The sequence below is a fragment of the Sinohyriopsis cumingii genome, chromosome 2 (genome assembly GCF_028554795.1).
Source record: "Sinohyriopsis cumingii isolate HCF-2022 chromosome 2, ASM2855479v2, whole genome shotgun sequence".
In the NCBI taxonomy this organism is placed as follows: Eukaryota; Metazoa; Mollusca; class Bivalvia; order Unionida; family Unionidae; genus Sinohyriopsis; species Sinohyriopsis cumingii.
In genome coordinates this window covers 47,732,313-47,749,119 of record NC_142962.1, presented here as the reverse complement: position 1 = coordinate 47,749,119, position 16,807 = coordinate 47,732,313, and the positions used below count along the sequence as shown (strand labels likewise).

Below are 16,807 nucleotides of genomic sequence, written 5' to 3'. Positions count from 1 at the left end.
TGAAATCCAAGAAGTTGATGAATTCATACATTTTAAGTAGTTGTATTCTTAAGATTTAGGTTCAGAGGCTTCTGGTCCATTGTGGAGCTAATTTACAAGCTGTGATTGTTAACATGCATTTAGTATGGTTTTGAAAAAAAGAATTTTGTAATTTTTACACCATTTTTCATCACCTGAAGATGCAAATATTTACAAATCACTTTGCTCCCACAAATTTTATCACAGGCATTGCCCTTTTGTGTTGAAGCTTAATGCAGTCTAAAACACAATCTCTTTAGTACTTCATGTACTTGTTCTGTATTTCATAGACAAGGAGAGGTTATGTTTGTATTTTGTTCATTGACACAACTTTATATTGTTATTCATCTGAAGGATTGTCATCCAACTTTACACACACACACAAACACACACACACACACATTCATTCCATTACCTAGTTGTTCTTAAATGAAAATGGTTTGTGCTCAGACATCTTATATCACTACCACTGTGGCCATCTCAAAGATTTTGTTATAATTACTTCTTTATGGATAGTTATATCAGCGGGGTGTTACTGCTGCTCCTCCCGAACGAAAGTTGTATTGACATGGGTTTTTTCTTCCCAAAAGACTTTTTATGTTATCTAATTATTCTTAAATGAAAATGGTGCCAATCTGATGTTCAGTATGGTTGCTATAGTGACCATCTTGAAAATCTTGTTATCGCTACCCATCCTGAATGGATGCTCATATCATCCGAGTTTACTAAAAGGCTTCTTGTGATGTCTGGTTGGTCCTAGATGAAAATGATGCAGCTTGCACATTGATAAAGGCCAGCAGTTGTTTTCGTTACTCTTATTTAATGGATGGTTTTATCCACATGGGATTTTGCTAAATGAAATCTTGTGATATCTAGTTGGTACTAAATGAAAATGGTGCTGCCCAGAGATCCAACAGTCACTTTGAAAATTTGATCACTACTTCTCCAGAATGAATGGTCATAGCAGCATGGTGTTTTCACTGATAGATTTCTTATGATGAGTAGTTGGCTGTAAATGAAAATAGTGCCAATCTGACCTCTAGTATGGCAACCACAATGGCCTTCTTGAAAATCTTGTTTGTGGTAATTGTCCTTTCACCAAACGACTTCTTATGATGACTAGTTGGTCTTAATTGGAAATGGTACCAATCAGATATAACTATGGGCACCATGGCAGTCATCATGAAAATCTTGTTATAGTTTCTCCTCCAAAACTAAGTCATATCACCATGGGGTGTCTACCAGATTTCTTATGATGTCTTGTTGTTTTTAAATGAAAATGGTGCCATTCTGACATCCAGTACAGTAGCTAATAATCTTGTTGTTGGGGGTGCTTTACAGATATTATGTACTTCTGAGAGAGTGACACATATACGATGAAGTCTGCATTTGCAACATGCACAGTGGAGATAATGCTGGCATACCTCTGTTACTTTAACACATTAAGCCCTGGAGCTTTTTGCCATTTTTGCCTGAAAATCGAGTAGGAAACACATTTTGAAAGCTATTTCTGAATAGACTCGAAAACACCAAATCCCCGGTCATCTTTCAATAACATACTGCCTAGTTGTGTTAGCAACTTCATTTTTCGTTGGCTATTTGACTCGTACATGAGCAGAAGGGCATAAGTTGGACTTATTATTTTTTAATTTTTTTGCTAAACGGAGCCATTATTTTTGTATGGAGACCACTCTTTATTCCAAATGCCCATCTTATCCTACTTTTTGCAAAAGCTCATCTGTCTGCTTGCAGTTCAAACCGGTTTGCCTTAGATCTGAGACCAAAAAGTCTACAATCCAGACACAAAATGGGATTCCAACCACAGGTGAATTTTGCATTAAAAAAAGTCGGGTCCAAAAAATGAGGTTTTTTAATCTTTATTTTGTAGTGCAACTAGATATTCCAGATTATTTGGTATCATTGTAGAACTATATCTGTCTACCTTTCTATAATACCACCCACTTTAGTGTATCATGCATGACCATGGCGCTACAGAGCTTGGCAGTAGGCTACTACCTCCTGCCCCGTAAAGTCGTTGCTATGGGTTAATGTGTTAATGTACTGGGGCTGAAATTTCTTTGGGTGTTGTACTTGTGAAAATTGTACATTAAGCACACAGCTAACCAAAATGGCTGCTCCCATGTGCTCAAAAAATAAGCCTGAATGAGTTTAAAATATACCAACTTTATGAGTTATTAAAATAAGGAAAACAAAGTTTGCCAGAGTAGACCATACCAGCGTCTCAAAGTGCAATGAATGAATTGCAAAATATATAAAAAGTAACAGAAAGTTTTGAAGTTCAGGAAGTGAAAATGATTGTGTGTGCAGTTTAGATTTTTAAAGTAGCTTTAAGAAATTTTCAGTCGTATTGCTATGATGACTGCAGTGTGGAGGTTTATAGTGATTTCTAGCATTGGGGCATCATGCTGCAGACATGCACTATCATGTCCCATCCAGTCGCATTATCCTCACACCAGGCCAACCAGTTCTAACATTTACCTCATAATGCTGAATGACAAGCGAAACAGCTACTAGTACTATTTTCATAAGTCTTTGATGTGATTGGGGGGGGGGGGGGGCACTCAAACCATTTAGGCCACCCAAGCGGACCTGTCATTTTATTTATAGGTGCTCAGTTGAAGTAAGGCCAACTTGTATACTCTATAACACCCATCAATTATACACCAAAATAAGGGGAATTAAAGGTTCTTTGAATTATACCTAAGATATATAAGATCTTTTTTAAATGGCCAGGATAACCTGTGAGGGACTCCTGGGAAATTCTTTTTCTGTAAGAATCTAACCCTATGCAAAATATGAAACTGTAAGGTGTCACCTATTGCTGAAGAATATCAGAAATGGCTTCAAAACTCAGCTGTTAAAAAGGAAGAAATGGTCTTATCTTAAATTCCTGGAGATTCTTTTTGGTCAATTCAGTGTCAGTCCATTCTAAGGATTCTTGTTTATGGATTGCTGTTTAATTTTGGTGCTTACTGTGTTATTCGTCTAAAAATAACACAAAAAATTGTTGTGCTTCCTTGATGTTTATAAGAGTTATAGCCTTTGTAGACTTGGAGCTGATATAGTATATATGACAAAATTGTGTAAATACATATACTCTTACAATTTGAACTGCTGTGAAACTTAGCAGATATTATGGTCATCATCAGAATATTTGCATGCTGACAAATTGTTATATTTTGCACTATTTTCCGACATTTTGTGTGCTTTTTTGATTAGGTTCATGAGTCATCATAGAGGGGTGGGATGCAACAGGCAGATGTATATTTACATGACCAAATTGCAGATTCAGCCAATGTAGGTATGTGAGAAAGCATGCCAGTAGCTTCTCGTGGGTCGGTGGTTCTTTCTGGGGTTTTCCCAGGTTCTTCCTCCACCATTAATACTGGCCACCATATATAGCCTATCGTGTGCTGAAAAATGGCGTTAAACCCCACAACAACAACAAACAACAACAACATGACCAAATTGGTTACTGTTCCTCTAGTTTAATATTTATGAGATGACTATACTGTGTTTCTAAATCTTTTGTTGTTTCCCAGTTTTTATGAAAAACTGGACAGTACTGTGTTAATCCATTCATCTGTCCATCTCTCCTACTTTCATTTCTGGATAATAACTCTGTAACTTTAAAGGAATTTCAACCAAATTTGATATACAGCTAGATAGTGTTGAGGCCTTGCCCGAGTCCAAATGTCAGCAATCTGTGCCATCATTTAGCTATGATATAACCCTTGATAAATGCTGCCACCCAATTCAGTTTCAAGGCAACAATTTCCTCAATTATTATTACCTTAATTAGTATTAGATTTGAGTCAAAATTGTTATGCAGCTTGATTTTTGTGAGTTCTGCATCATTTTATGGAGTTATAACCGTTGACTATCAGATCCATATTTTTATTTCTGCATAGTAACTTCCTTAATTGTTTTTTTAATTTCAACCATATTTTATGGCAGTTTGATATTGTTAATTTAATGAAAAGTGGGAACATTTATACCTGGAATATGCTTGTTGGTTCCTGAGATGCATTATTTGAACAACGTTTAGTATATCCAGTAAATGCCAAGAATATCTAATCTGTCATAAAATGCCCAGAGTATATAATCTGTCATCAGTTTCCTTGAATTTGTAATCTGTCACTAAATGCATAGAATATGTAATGTCAGTGAATGCCTAGAGCATGTAATCTGTCAGTAATTTCCTTGAATTTGTAATCTGTCACTAAATGCATATAATATGTAATCTGTCATTGAATGCATAGAATATGTAATCTGTCAGTAAATGTCCAGAACATGTAATATCTAGGTAAATGTCCAAATTAGTTGCACAATCGTAAATTATACAATCCATAAGTGGTGTTGGTGTGAGTGGGGGAGGGTTAGGTATTATTCTTGTTAATTTATTTCAGGGTATCTGTAGGTCTTCTCATACTGCCTGTCTTGAGTTCCAATTCTTACCCCTTGTTGATGTCTTGAATTTGAGTTCCTTACTGACAGGCTGTAATGCTAGTACAATATTATTAAGCTGAATAAATAACAGGGGCAATATCTATATACATGTGTTCATATTTAATAGGACTTAGAATACTTTCAGCCATTTAGAACTCAGTAAAGAAATTGATTAACTCATTCGGCCCCAGAGGTTTTTGTCGTTTTTGCCTGAAATGTGCGTAGGAAAGGCATTTGAGGGGCTATTTCTGAATACATCGTAATACATCAGCTTTCAACAGATTTTCCATGAGACTAATGCCTAGTTGTATTATAAACATCATTTTCCAAATGCCCACCTTATCCTAGTTTTTGCAAAGGTTCACCTGTCTGTGTGCAGTTAAGACCGGTATGCCTTAGATCTAAGGCCAAAAGGTCTAAAATCCAGTCACAAAATCGCATTCCGATCTCAAGTGAATTTTGGGTGAAAAGTGGGTCCAAAAAATGAGGTTTTTCTCTCTGTATTTTGTAGTGCAACAAGAACTTCCAGATTATTTGATATAATTTTAGAGCTATATCTGTCAGCCTTTTTTTAATACCACCCACGTTGGTGTATCTTAAATGACCTTGATGCTGCAGAGCTTGAAAGTAGGGTACAGCCTCATCACGCCTACAGACGGGATCAGGGCCGAATTGGTTAATAAAAGACCTTCAAGCACTTACTAGTGGTTTAATGCCATATTTTCTAAAACTCTGCTTGTGAATGAAGTTGAGCAAAGATGGATAGTTCCTTCTAGTACTTTATATGCTGAAAGTATCTTTTTCTACACTGAAAGCCTTTATAAACCTAAAAGTTGACTAGTTATTAATATTCAAAATCTTACACCAACATAATTTACTCATAAAATTGGAGACAGAGTACTCTGCTATTTCTTGGCTGTTGGTACTAAGGGTGGTTAAAGGTAAGGTTTGAAAAATGTAAAATATATTGCACACAAATTTAGAAACATAAACCCTTCCAAACATGAAGAACAACAGGATAAAACATGGAACATAAAATTGAAAATGGAACACCATTGGAGAAGAAAAAAAATCGGATCAATTACTCCTTATGTATCAACGACATACTGTGTAACATTTTACAAAAGTTTGGAAGAAACAATAACATTCTTTTTTACTTGCAAAGTTGGACAATAATCGTTTTAAAAAATCAAGATATATAATTTCCTTGTTAATTCTATGAATACTCACTTGTCACATTACAACACATCATCGTAATGTCATGCAATGTCAATCACATCATGAGCCGGGAGTTGTGCTTGTCTATAACTTTGCCTATTTAATGTTATTATAAAGTTAGAATTATAAAATGTTTAGGACTTTCATTACTTTCTCTTAGACTGCAGTTGGATTTTCTTCCTCCATTTTATGGCACAGAAACACTTTAAAGGTTATATCATGCTGGGTCAGGTAAAGTGCCTTGTCCAGGGATGCACAAGGATACCTATCCTAGTTTACTCAATGGTTGGATTCAAAACTGCATCTTTCTGATAAAGAGTACAATGCCATAAAAAAAAAAACTGGGATGATTTACATTGGGAAATGCGGTAAAGTGTTTCTTAAGATTAACAAAAGTTTTAAGCACAAAAGAGTGAAGAAAAATGAACAGTACTTAAATTAACCATACACACTTGACAGGTCAGGAAGATCAATGAACTGCTTATTTTGTTGCACGTTAGAAATTTGATACTGAAAATACTCCTCTCATTTTGAAGGCAATTATTCCTTAAATAACAATATTTGTGTATAGTTTCATAACTTCAGAAGAACTGATATTTACTGTACAAGTCTCGTTTTTTACATTAGAAGATTGTAAAACAGCAGGAATCTTTGAGTGAATTATTTAATTTATTGATACCAATAAGACTCCAATCAAACAACACTCCAACACTGAATGCACCTTCAGCACACAAAAGAGATTGTCCTTGTTTCTACAAGTGAGGATTTTCCACCTTTTGATCACATGATCATGTGTCCACGTGGCAGTGTTGTTGATATAATGATGTCACTCAAGGCTGTCTGCTTGCATGCTAGTAGTGGAGGTCCATACCTGAAATTGACACTGCTGGAAAGACCAATTATTCACAATTTTTGGTCTATATTTACCCAAGTGTCTTTTGTAAGTTAACCAAAGAACAACTTGAGGAAATCAAAGAGACATTATTAATTACATAGGCTGGGGACTGGAAAAGTGGAACATTCCTACATGAACCAAAGTAACTTAATGTGTAAGAAGTAATGTTTTAAAAAATAAGACTAAAACATTTACCAGTGTTGGACTTGGAAGGAAGAACAATTTATGTCCAAAAACATTTCAAGTGTAAATATAAGGCAGCATTTTCAGTAATCCAGCTTTGACTTTTAGAATTGGGAAGTTGAACTGAAAGAAACGGTATAAACTTGAAAGCTTGTTATTAAAGAGATTGAATCTTTAGAGAATTCATTCTCCTGATGAAAGAGACACAGAAGATTTAAACATCTTCCAAGCTGGATTCCAAAGATAATCTTGTGAGTTCTTCAATAATGCTCGTTAATAACACGGGCTCAGGACATATAGGGTCATACTATGATCCTCGCGTAATGTACCCTCCTGGTCACTTAAGTGGACATGAGGATTACCCATATGGAGGTTTTGAAAGATACACTCCAGCAGGACATTCAATTTACTACCCATATGGACATGTAGAGATGGCCAGTGTCCGTGAGTGCACATGTCCACAGGTACCTTTAGAAAACACATTTCTACACCAGATCCTTACTGGCAAAGGTTACAAGAATTACTGTCTGTTTGTCACCCCACCCATCAAACAGGAGGCACCGGACTACTTGGATGGTTACAGCTGCTGTGGTTATAGCATGCCAAGCTATGGTTTCAGCTATCATGGATACCCCATTTACCACTGACAAGAAGGTAAGACAGGGTGTGGGTACCACATTGTCTCTGTGTCATTCCAGTAACTATCCATACACTACCCAAAGTACCACTGAAAAGATGGTAAGACAGGGTGTGGGTACCATATTGTCTCTGTCATTCCAATAGCTACAATACACTACACAAAGTACCTTTGACAAGAGGGTAAGGCAGAGTGTGGGTACTTACAGTGTCACTGTATCATTCGAAGAAATGTACACGCACTGGTGGGGAGAATGTTTTCTGATTCTCACATCATAAAAAACTTATATTTTGCTCACATTGAAAATGTAATTAGGAATTTTTGTAAAGTGTTTTTAAGTATAGGTCTTCTTAAATTAAATTTATTTGCCCATGTGCAAAAGTGCAAGTTTATTGTGGGGAGAATTTTTGTTTCATTAACACATTTAGTTTTTCTTTTCTTTTACATTCATAATAATATGCAGTAAAGCTCTATTTGCAACATTTCAAAACATCAAGTAAATTTTGTTATTACCTTTAATTTTCTACCAAACCATTTTACAGCAGAGTTGCTGAGGTTTAAAGGCAAGTATTAATTAAATAGGTCATCAACTTTAAGATCATGACTCTACAGCTGTCTGCCTTCAGGAGAACTTTTTAAATAAATATAAAACTTTAAATCTAAAAAAATTTATAACTTCAAAATTTCTCGTAAAATACTTAGGCGGCAGGAGATATGTCCATTATTAGTTGTAACAAAACTCCTCAGAGCCAAATTAATCTTTATACTACTTTATGCTATAGCCATTCAGGTGTCCACAATACTACTTTGCAGGATATAACCATTCAGGTGTCCACAATAATTTGTTACAGACTATAGCTATTCAGGTGTCCCCAGTACTACATTTCATGCTATAGACATTCAGGTGTCCACAGTACTACTTTGCAGGATATAACCATTCAGGCATCCACGATAATTTGTTACAGACTATAGCTATTCAGATGTCCACAATACTACAGTTCGTGCTATATCCATTCATGTGTCCACAATACATGCTGTATCCATTCATATGTCCACAGTACTACATTTCATGCTATAGCCATTCATTATGTCCACAATAATTTGTTAGTGACTATAGCCATTCATGTGTCCACAATACTACATTTCATGCTATTGCCATTCATGTTTCCACAATACTATTTTGCAGGATATAGCCATTCAGGTGTCCACAGTAATTTGTTAGCAACTATAGCCATTCAAGTGTCCACAGTACTACATTTCATGCTATTGCCATTCATGTTTCCACAATACTATTTTGCAGGATATAGCCATTCAGGTGTCCACAATAATTTGTTAGCAACTATAGCCATTCAAGTGTCCACAATGCTAAATTTCATGCTATAGCCATTCATACATCCACAATAATTTGTTAGTGACTATAGCCATTCAGGTGTCCACTATACCACCTTACAGGCAATAGCCATTCAGGTGTCTACAATAGTACATTACAGGCAATTGCCGTTCATGTGTCCACAATAATTCTTACAGACTATAGTCATTAATGTGTCCATAGAACTTCATTGCAGACTATATATGTTCGCAATTGCACTGGTTTTAAAATTAGGGTCAGCAGCTTAGGTGCAGAAATCAATTTTTGGGATTTTTTAAAATTTATTTTAAAAATGTTTAAATTTTTTTAAAAATATTATAATGATTAATATATATGATATACCAAGTGCTTTAAGACTGGACACCATTGGGCTCATTTAGATGTACAAGTCATTTTCAAACTTTAAATACAGACTTTAATAAAATTATGTATTTATTTATTTATTTTATCTGGGGGGTGGGGTGGAGTGCTAGGTTAGGCACCGAAAAACAGAAATGGTTATCCAGCTGGAAAGGTGTACTTTTGTTTGGCCTTATAAACTAGAACTATTCATCAACAATACTTCATTACCAGATATAGCCTGACCGCTCTGGTGGCCTAGTGGTTAGAGCAACCACCTCCGAAGCGGGAGGTCATGGATCCATACCCCGGTTGAGTCATACCAAAGACTTTCAAAAATGGTAGGACTGGTTGGCCTGGTGTCAGGATAATGTGACTGGGTGGGACATCATGTTACATGTCTGCGGCATGATGCTCCAGTGCTAGACATCACTATAAACTGCCACACTGCAGACATCGTAGTGATATGACTGAAAAATTGTTAAAGCTATGTTAAAAATCCTAATCACACACACACAGGATATAGCCATTCAGGTGCCCACAATAGTACATTACAGACTAGAGCCATCTTGATGTCCACATATACTTCATTACAGGATATAGCCATTCAACCATTTGCATGCCCACAATGCTGCATTACAGGATATAGCCATTCAACCATTTGCATGCCTACAATGCTGCATTACAGGCTATAGCCATTCAGGTGTCCACATTATGTCATGACAAGCTGAAGCCATTTGCATACCAAGAATGCTACATTACAGACTATAGCCATTCAGGTGTCCACATTGCTACATTACAGGCTATAGCCATTCAGGTGTCCACAATATTTCATGATAGTCTGTAGCCATTCACATGTCCACAATGCTACATTACAGGCTATAGCCATTCAGGTGTCCACAATGCTACATCACAGGCTATAGCCATTCAGATGTCCACAATGCTACATCACAGGCTATAGCCATTCAGATGTCCACAATGCTACATTACAGGCTATAGCCATTCAGGTGTCCACAATGCTACATCACAGGCTATAGCCATTCAGATGTCCACAATGCTACATCACAGGCTATAGCCATTCAGGTGTCCACAATGCTACATCACAGGCTATAGCCATTCAGATGTCCACAATGCTACATCACAGGCTATAGCCATTCAGATGTCCACAATGCTACATTACAGGCTATAGCCATTCAGATGTCCACAATGCTACATCACAGGCTATAGCCATTCAGATGTCCACAACGCTACATCACAGGCTATAGCCATTCACATATCCACAATGCTACATTACAGGCTATAGCCATTCAGGTGTTCACAATGCTACATTACAGGCTATAGCCATTCAGGTGTCCACAATGCTACATCACAGGCTATAGCCATTCAGATGTCCACAATGCTACATTACAGGCTATAGCCATTCAGGTGTCCACAATGCTACATCACAGGCTATAGCCATTCAGGTGTCCACAATGCTACATCACAGGCTATAGCCATTCACATATCCACAATGCTACATTACAGGCTATAGCCATTCAGGTGTTCACAATGCTACATTACAGGCTATAGCCATTCAGGTGTCCACAATGCTACATTACAGGCTATAGCCATTCACATGTCCACAATGCTACAATACAGGCTATAGCCATTCAGGTGTCCAGAATACTTCAATACAGACTAGGGCCATTTATGTATCCACAATACTGTGTTAACATGCAATGGCAGTTTGTGTCACCAATACTTAAATACAGGTTAAGGTCACTTCATTACAAGTTGTATCCATTCTGTGTACACAGTATTTCATCAAAACCAAAATTACTGAACCAGTTCAAATCACATTTATGGTTTTCGTGCTACCACCAATAATATTGATACATCAAAAAAAAAATAATTTCTATTATAATTTCTTTCCTTTGTACAAATATGTAAGGAAAGCTATTGTAGGCTGTGGTCTTGAAATTTAATTGATGATCAAGACATCTATACAGGTATTTATATTAGACGTCCTGTATTTACAGTTTAGTCACTATCAGAAACAAGTAATTCATTCAGGTACTTAGCTGTATTACATATTTTGTTTTTTTCAACTGGTCAGTATCAGAAATAAGTCCTTCATACAGATACTTTATAATTTGGTCAGTGTCAGAAATAAGTCATTCATACAGATACTAGATAGTTTGGTTGGTGTCAGAAATAAGTCATTCATACAGATACTAGATAGTTTGGTCAGTGTCAGAAATAAGTCATTCATACAGATACTTGATAGTTTAGTCAGTGTCAGAAATAAGTCATTCATACAGATACTTGATAGTTTAGTCAGTGTCAGAAATAAGTCATTCATACAGATACTAGATAGTTTGGTCGGTGTCAGAAATAAGTCATTCATACAGATACTAGATAGTTTAGTCAGTGTCAGAAATAAGTCATTCATACAGATACTAGATAGTTTGGTCAGTGTCAGAAATAAGTCATTCATACAGTTACTAGATAGTTTGGTCAGTGTCAGATATAAGTCATTCATACAGATACTAGATAGTTTAGTCAGTGTCAGAAATAAGTCAATCATACAGATACTAGATAGTTTGGTCGGTGTCAGAAATAAGTCATTCATACAGATACTAGATAGTTTGGTCGGTGTCAGAAATAAGTCATTCATACAGATACTTGATAGTTTAGTCAGTGTCAGAAATAAGTCATTCATACAGATACTTGATTGTTTAGTCAGTGTCAGAAATAAGTTATTCATACAAATATATTATGGGAATCCTGTTTTTTTTTTACGGATTGGTCAATATCAGAAAAAGGTCTGTAAAATATTTATAATGGAATTCTCATTGTTTTATTATGGTGGGAACATTTTTTTTTTCTTGCATATAGTACTTAATGAATTGCATCAAGAAATGTAACTCTTTCATATACATTACATATGTTTTATCAAATTGGTAAAGATTTATTCTTTTCCTCATTTTTTATTTTCCCTGGTATTTCATTTATAAAGCATCATCCCAGCAAGCAATGCCCTTCCCAAATTTCCTCGAAAAATTCAAATAGCTTTAGAAATGTAAAAAAGTAAATGTTATTGTTACTATGCACCAAGTCAACTTTGATTGTAGAGTTTTAAGAGATAAAATCTTCAGTTAAGTCAATTACAGCAAGTCACCTTTCTTGGCTCGTCAACACATTCACTCCACCAAACCCTCCAATCAGGTTTCTACACATTCTGTCAATTTCTCAAGGGCAGATGACCGACTTTTTCTGAAGGATTTCATCATGTGATTTCCATAAAAGAAGGGATTGTCAAAAATGTCGGTCGGCATGAACACTTGGAGCTGTTATCTTAATTTACTTTGTATTTGTGTAAAGTGTCACAGATTGGACAAGCAGTAACAGCTGTATAAAGGTATCACAGATTGGGCAAATGATAACAGTTGCACATGAATTATATTTTGAATTGGCACTGCTCTAAACAAATATTTGTTTCGAGTTTTTGATAGTTCAAAAGGAGTCCTTCAGTTTAATATCTGAAGGCAATATATAGTTATATTATCCAATACCTTTCAAGATACCAGTATATTGGTCCAATTAAATTTTTTTTATTTGTGTGGGTAACTAATTGCTGTTTTTAGAAGTATTTGGCTATTTTAATAACAAATGATTGCTGTCAGTGGGTCAGGTACATAATTAGGCCAGTTTTCTCCTTTTTACCTTCCATGGGGTCATTGATGCCATTTTCAATTCAAATTGCCCCATATCAAGAATCTTTGATCTAGCTTTCTTTTGTCACAGTATTCAGGAAAATCATGCAGGTGGTGTCATGTATCAACTTAAGCTTTTTAACCTTCAACAATAATTAACAATCCTTTGGACAATTAGTACAGGTAAAGGTTTGCTTACACCCATCTGTACTTACCTCCAAAAGTGTAGTTGCCATGTTGATACCTCATATTTAGAACAATTCTCAGTCTGAGTGCACACTCAACTTGGCTTTTGAAGTCAGTATTTAATGAATCAGTTACATACAAAAGATTATAAAATTTACTGATTTATTTTAAAAAGGTGTTCAAGTTTGTGGGTTGTTTTCTGAAATGCTAAAAATATTGCATACTCAGTCGATTAAATATTGGAGCTTCAGTGTAACAGTTGAGTTATGTGAATTTGAGTCTTTCCCAGGTATCTTTATTACCCAGCATATATGGAGCCTGGCCCAGGTATCTTTATTACCCAGCATATACAGTGCCTGGCCCAGGTATCTTTAATACCCAGCATATACGGAGCCTGGCCCAGGTATCTTTATTACCCAGCATATAAGGAGCCTGGCCCAGGTATCTTTATTACCCAGCATATAAGGAGCCTGGCCCAGGTATCTTTATTACCCAGCATATACGGAGCCTGGCCCAGGTATCTTTATTACCTAGCATATACGGAGCTTGGCCCAGGTATGCTGTATTACTCAGCTTATACTGAGCCTGGCCCAGGTATCCTATGTTACCCAGCTTAGGGGGCGCTCACCAGTTATTATGTACTTTTGAGAGAGTGACGTATGTAAGGTGAAGTTGTTTGCATTTAAAACATGCACAGTGGAGAGAATGTTGACATACCTCTATGCTACTTTAGTGTAATATAGCTGACATTTCATTGGATATTGTACTTTTGGAAATTGTACATAATCTAAGCACACTGCTAACTAAAATGACTGCTCCCTTGTGCTAAAAAATTAGCCTGAATTAGTCTAAAGTACACTATCCATAGCAGCTGTTAAAATAGGGAAAATGAATTTTGCCAGACTAATCAATACCAGCTTCTGAAAGTGCAATGAATTAATTACCAAATATATAAAATGTAAAAAAAAAGTTATCGGCTCTTTTTTATATACAATTTACCTCTGAAGTTCATAAAGTGAAAATGACCAAGAGAAGCTAGCACTTTTTTGAAAGATGCACATCTGGAGTAAGGCCAAGCTGTATATTCTATAACCCATATTACACCCATCAATCATACACCAAAATAAAGGGAATTAAAGGTTCCTTGAATTATACCTAAGATATACAAGGTTATTTTTAAATAGTCAGTATAACCAGTGAGGAAGGCCAAGGAAATTCTTTTTCTTTAAAATTCTAACCCTATGCAAAATGCTTAAACTGTAGAGCGCCACCTTATACGGAGCCTGGCCCAGGTATCCTATGTTATCCAGCTTATACAGAGCCTGGCCCAGGTATCCGATGTTACCCAGATTATACGGAGCCTGGCCCAAGTATCCTATGTTACCCAGCTTATACGGAGCCTGGTACAGGTATCCGATGTTACCCAGCTTATACGGAGCCTGGCCCAGGTATCCAGTGTTACCCAGCTTATATAGAGTATAGATAAAGCAACCAAATCCAGTTTGACAAATTTATAGTTTCACTCTGTTTTTCTCCATGAAGGTGAATGTACTTGTTTTAGACGGTTCAAAATGACTGATTTTCAAACTGTGTACTTATGTCATAGTCTGTGAATGTCCCAGGACTGATGGAGCTATTTAAAATATCTTATTTATTTATTTATTAGTTTGTATGTCATTATGTGTCTACTTTATTGTCAGATAATCGTAAATTTAAAGTGGGTTTGAAGATGTAAAGATTAAGTTACTTGTGTAGGTACCTATTCCTTTGTTTTTATGGGGTGGGTGGGATTACTTTGCTTATCCTCATAAATAGTTCAGTGGTGACAAAGAATAAATAGGAAGGGCTAAGAACAGTCAGTCAGTAGGTGTAAAGAAAACCCACTTGCATTTGTAGGAGTGTCTATTAAATTAATCTGCTAACTTGCAGACATACAGCCTCATAGTATCTATTTACTATTTTTGTGGGGTACTAATTTTCCCATGGTTTTTTAAAAATAGATTTCTTGCTTGCTACAAACCATGAATTTATCCATCTGATGAACAATTACCATTCTATGAAAACAACAGGACCCCTTCCAAAATCCACAAATTTATGTAAATCAGTGCACAGTATATTCTGCCATTTTTGTTTTAGCCTACTCCTTCATCAGAGGTGGTGTTGGTTCTCATCGTGAGAATGAAGTTCTTGATGGCAAAAAGAATCACAAGAACTTTGTACTCAAGTCAAGAATCTTGTTTTCACATCTTGCCCAGTGCTAGCTCACCTGTCTGTAAGGCTTTGTGAGCTTATGGTCATGCCTATTGTTGTCAGTCATGTGTAATCCATTGTCCATCCTCATTCCTTGACAGATGTTTTTTTCTTCATCTTCTTCCCCCCAAAAAGCATTGGACCAAGTTCACCCAAGCATGGCACAAAGGTTCCTGGCTTAAAACCTTACAGATTTGCACAGATGATATAGATCAGACACCAGATATGGCTAGTTATTATACAATCCTTGAAATGACTTTAACTCAAAAACTGTTTATTTTGGATTTAATTCACCATTTATTAGAAGTCTTCTGGAAATGACCCTTAAAATACAGACGTTTTTTTTATAAAAGCACAAATTACGGAAATGTGATTGTGGTAAAATCCAGATACTGGATGTTTCATTCGGATCTGGGTTTCATATTTTATTCAGTTAAATTGTTCACAGAACAATACTAACTTTAACAGAGTTCCTCAGATACTTTAAACTGTGCATATTTTGTGATGCAAAGCATCTGCATAACCAAACTTGCTTTTTTTTTTTACAATGGCATCCAGCAAGCAACTTGTAAGGATGAATGGGACAATAAAGTTCTTTAAAGGTGTTAATAGTACTGAAGAATAATATGGAATATGCAGATTCTTTGGGGGAAAAGTCAGGAAGGGCAAGAGTTATGTTTGATGTACAACATGTTTTGATTTGAGTATGTCACATACAGTAAAAGATGATATCCATTCCCACAATTTTTTTAAGGAAAGGATTACATGAAGTTGAGAGATATCAAGAAGCCATCAAGTTATGTAGGGTTTGGAAATCCAGTTTGTGAAACTGTACTGTAGGTAAATGAGATTGAAGTAAAATTGAAAAACTTTTGAGTTGGACATAATGTTTACCATCACTGCACCAATCTTCAATCACACTTCTGGATTTTAAATGCATGTTTTCCAGCATGATATTTTGTTACACCTTACTGAAAACTAGTTCAACTAACTGAGAAGGCCTCATTAATGTTGGCAGGTCTGGAAACTTAATGTCTGCAGTCAGCATAGCTCAAGAGCCATTCTGATTCATTTGATGTGAACATTATTTCATTGGCATTGTGTCTGGTCTTTTTCATTTTTATAGTAAATGGCTCTCAACAATCAACTTCATCTCCAAACTTTGGTGTCCCACCAAAAGTTCTTTTGCAGGCCATTTGGAACAAATTGTAATTAGTAGTGGTTATTGTATGTAATACAACCAGTGCTAATGGCTCAAGTTTATCAACCCTACAATTAAGTAATAATGCTTGTGCTCATCAGCATAATGGCAGTGTGACACATTCTTTGTAATTATAATTACTCATACAATTCTCAAGGGTGCAGATCATCTTAATTTTTGGAACAAAAGATAATAGCCCAAGTTAAGTGGAAGTTGGGTTATCTTCTTGGTTTCTGTATGGTAACTACATAAGGCAAATTCTCATCAAACACTATTTCAGGTATAATTTGACTTTTGTATCGTTACATAGTAACTTGAACTTCACTTAAGAAATTTTCATAGCTGC

General features: G+C 35.9%; 1 protein-coding gene across 1 annotated transcript in view; it reads left to right on the top strand.

The window, feature by feature from the left end:
- Nucleotides 1–16,807, top strand: part of LOC149804781 (DNA polymerase epsilon subunit 2-like) — a 104,681-nt gene that overhangs the window by 83,139 nt on the left and 4,735 nt on the right. The gene's annotated exons all lie outside the window — the stretch shown is intronic.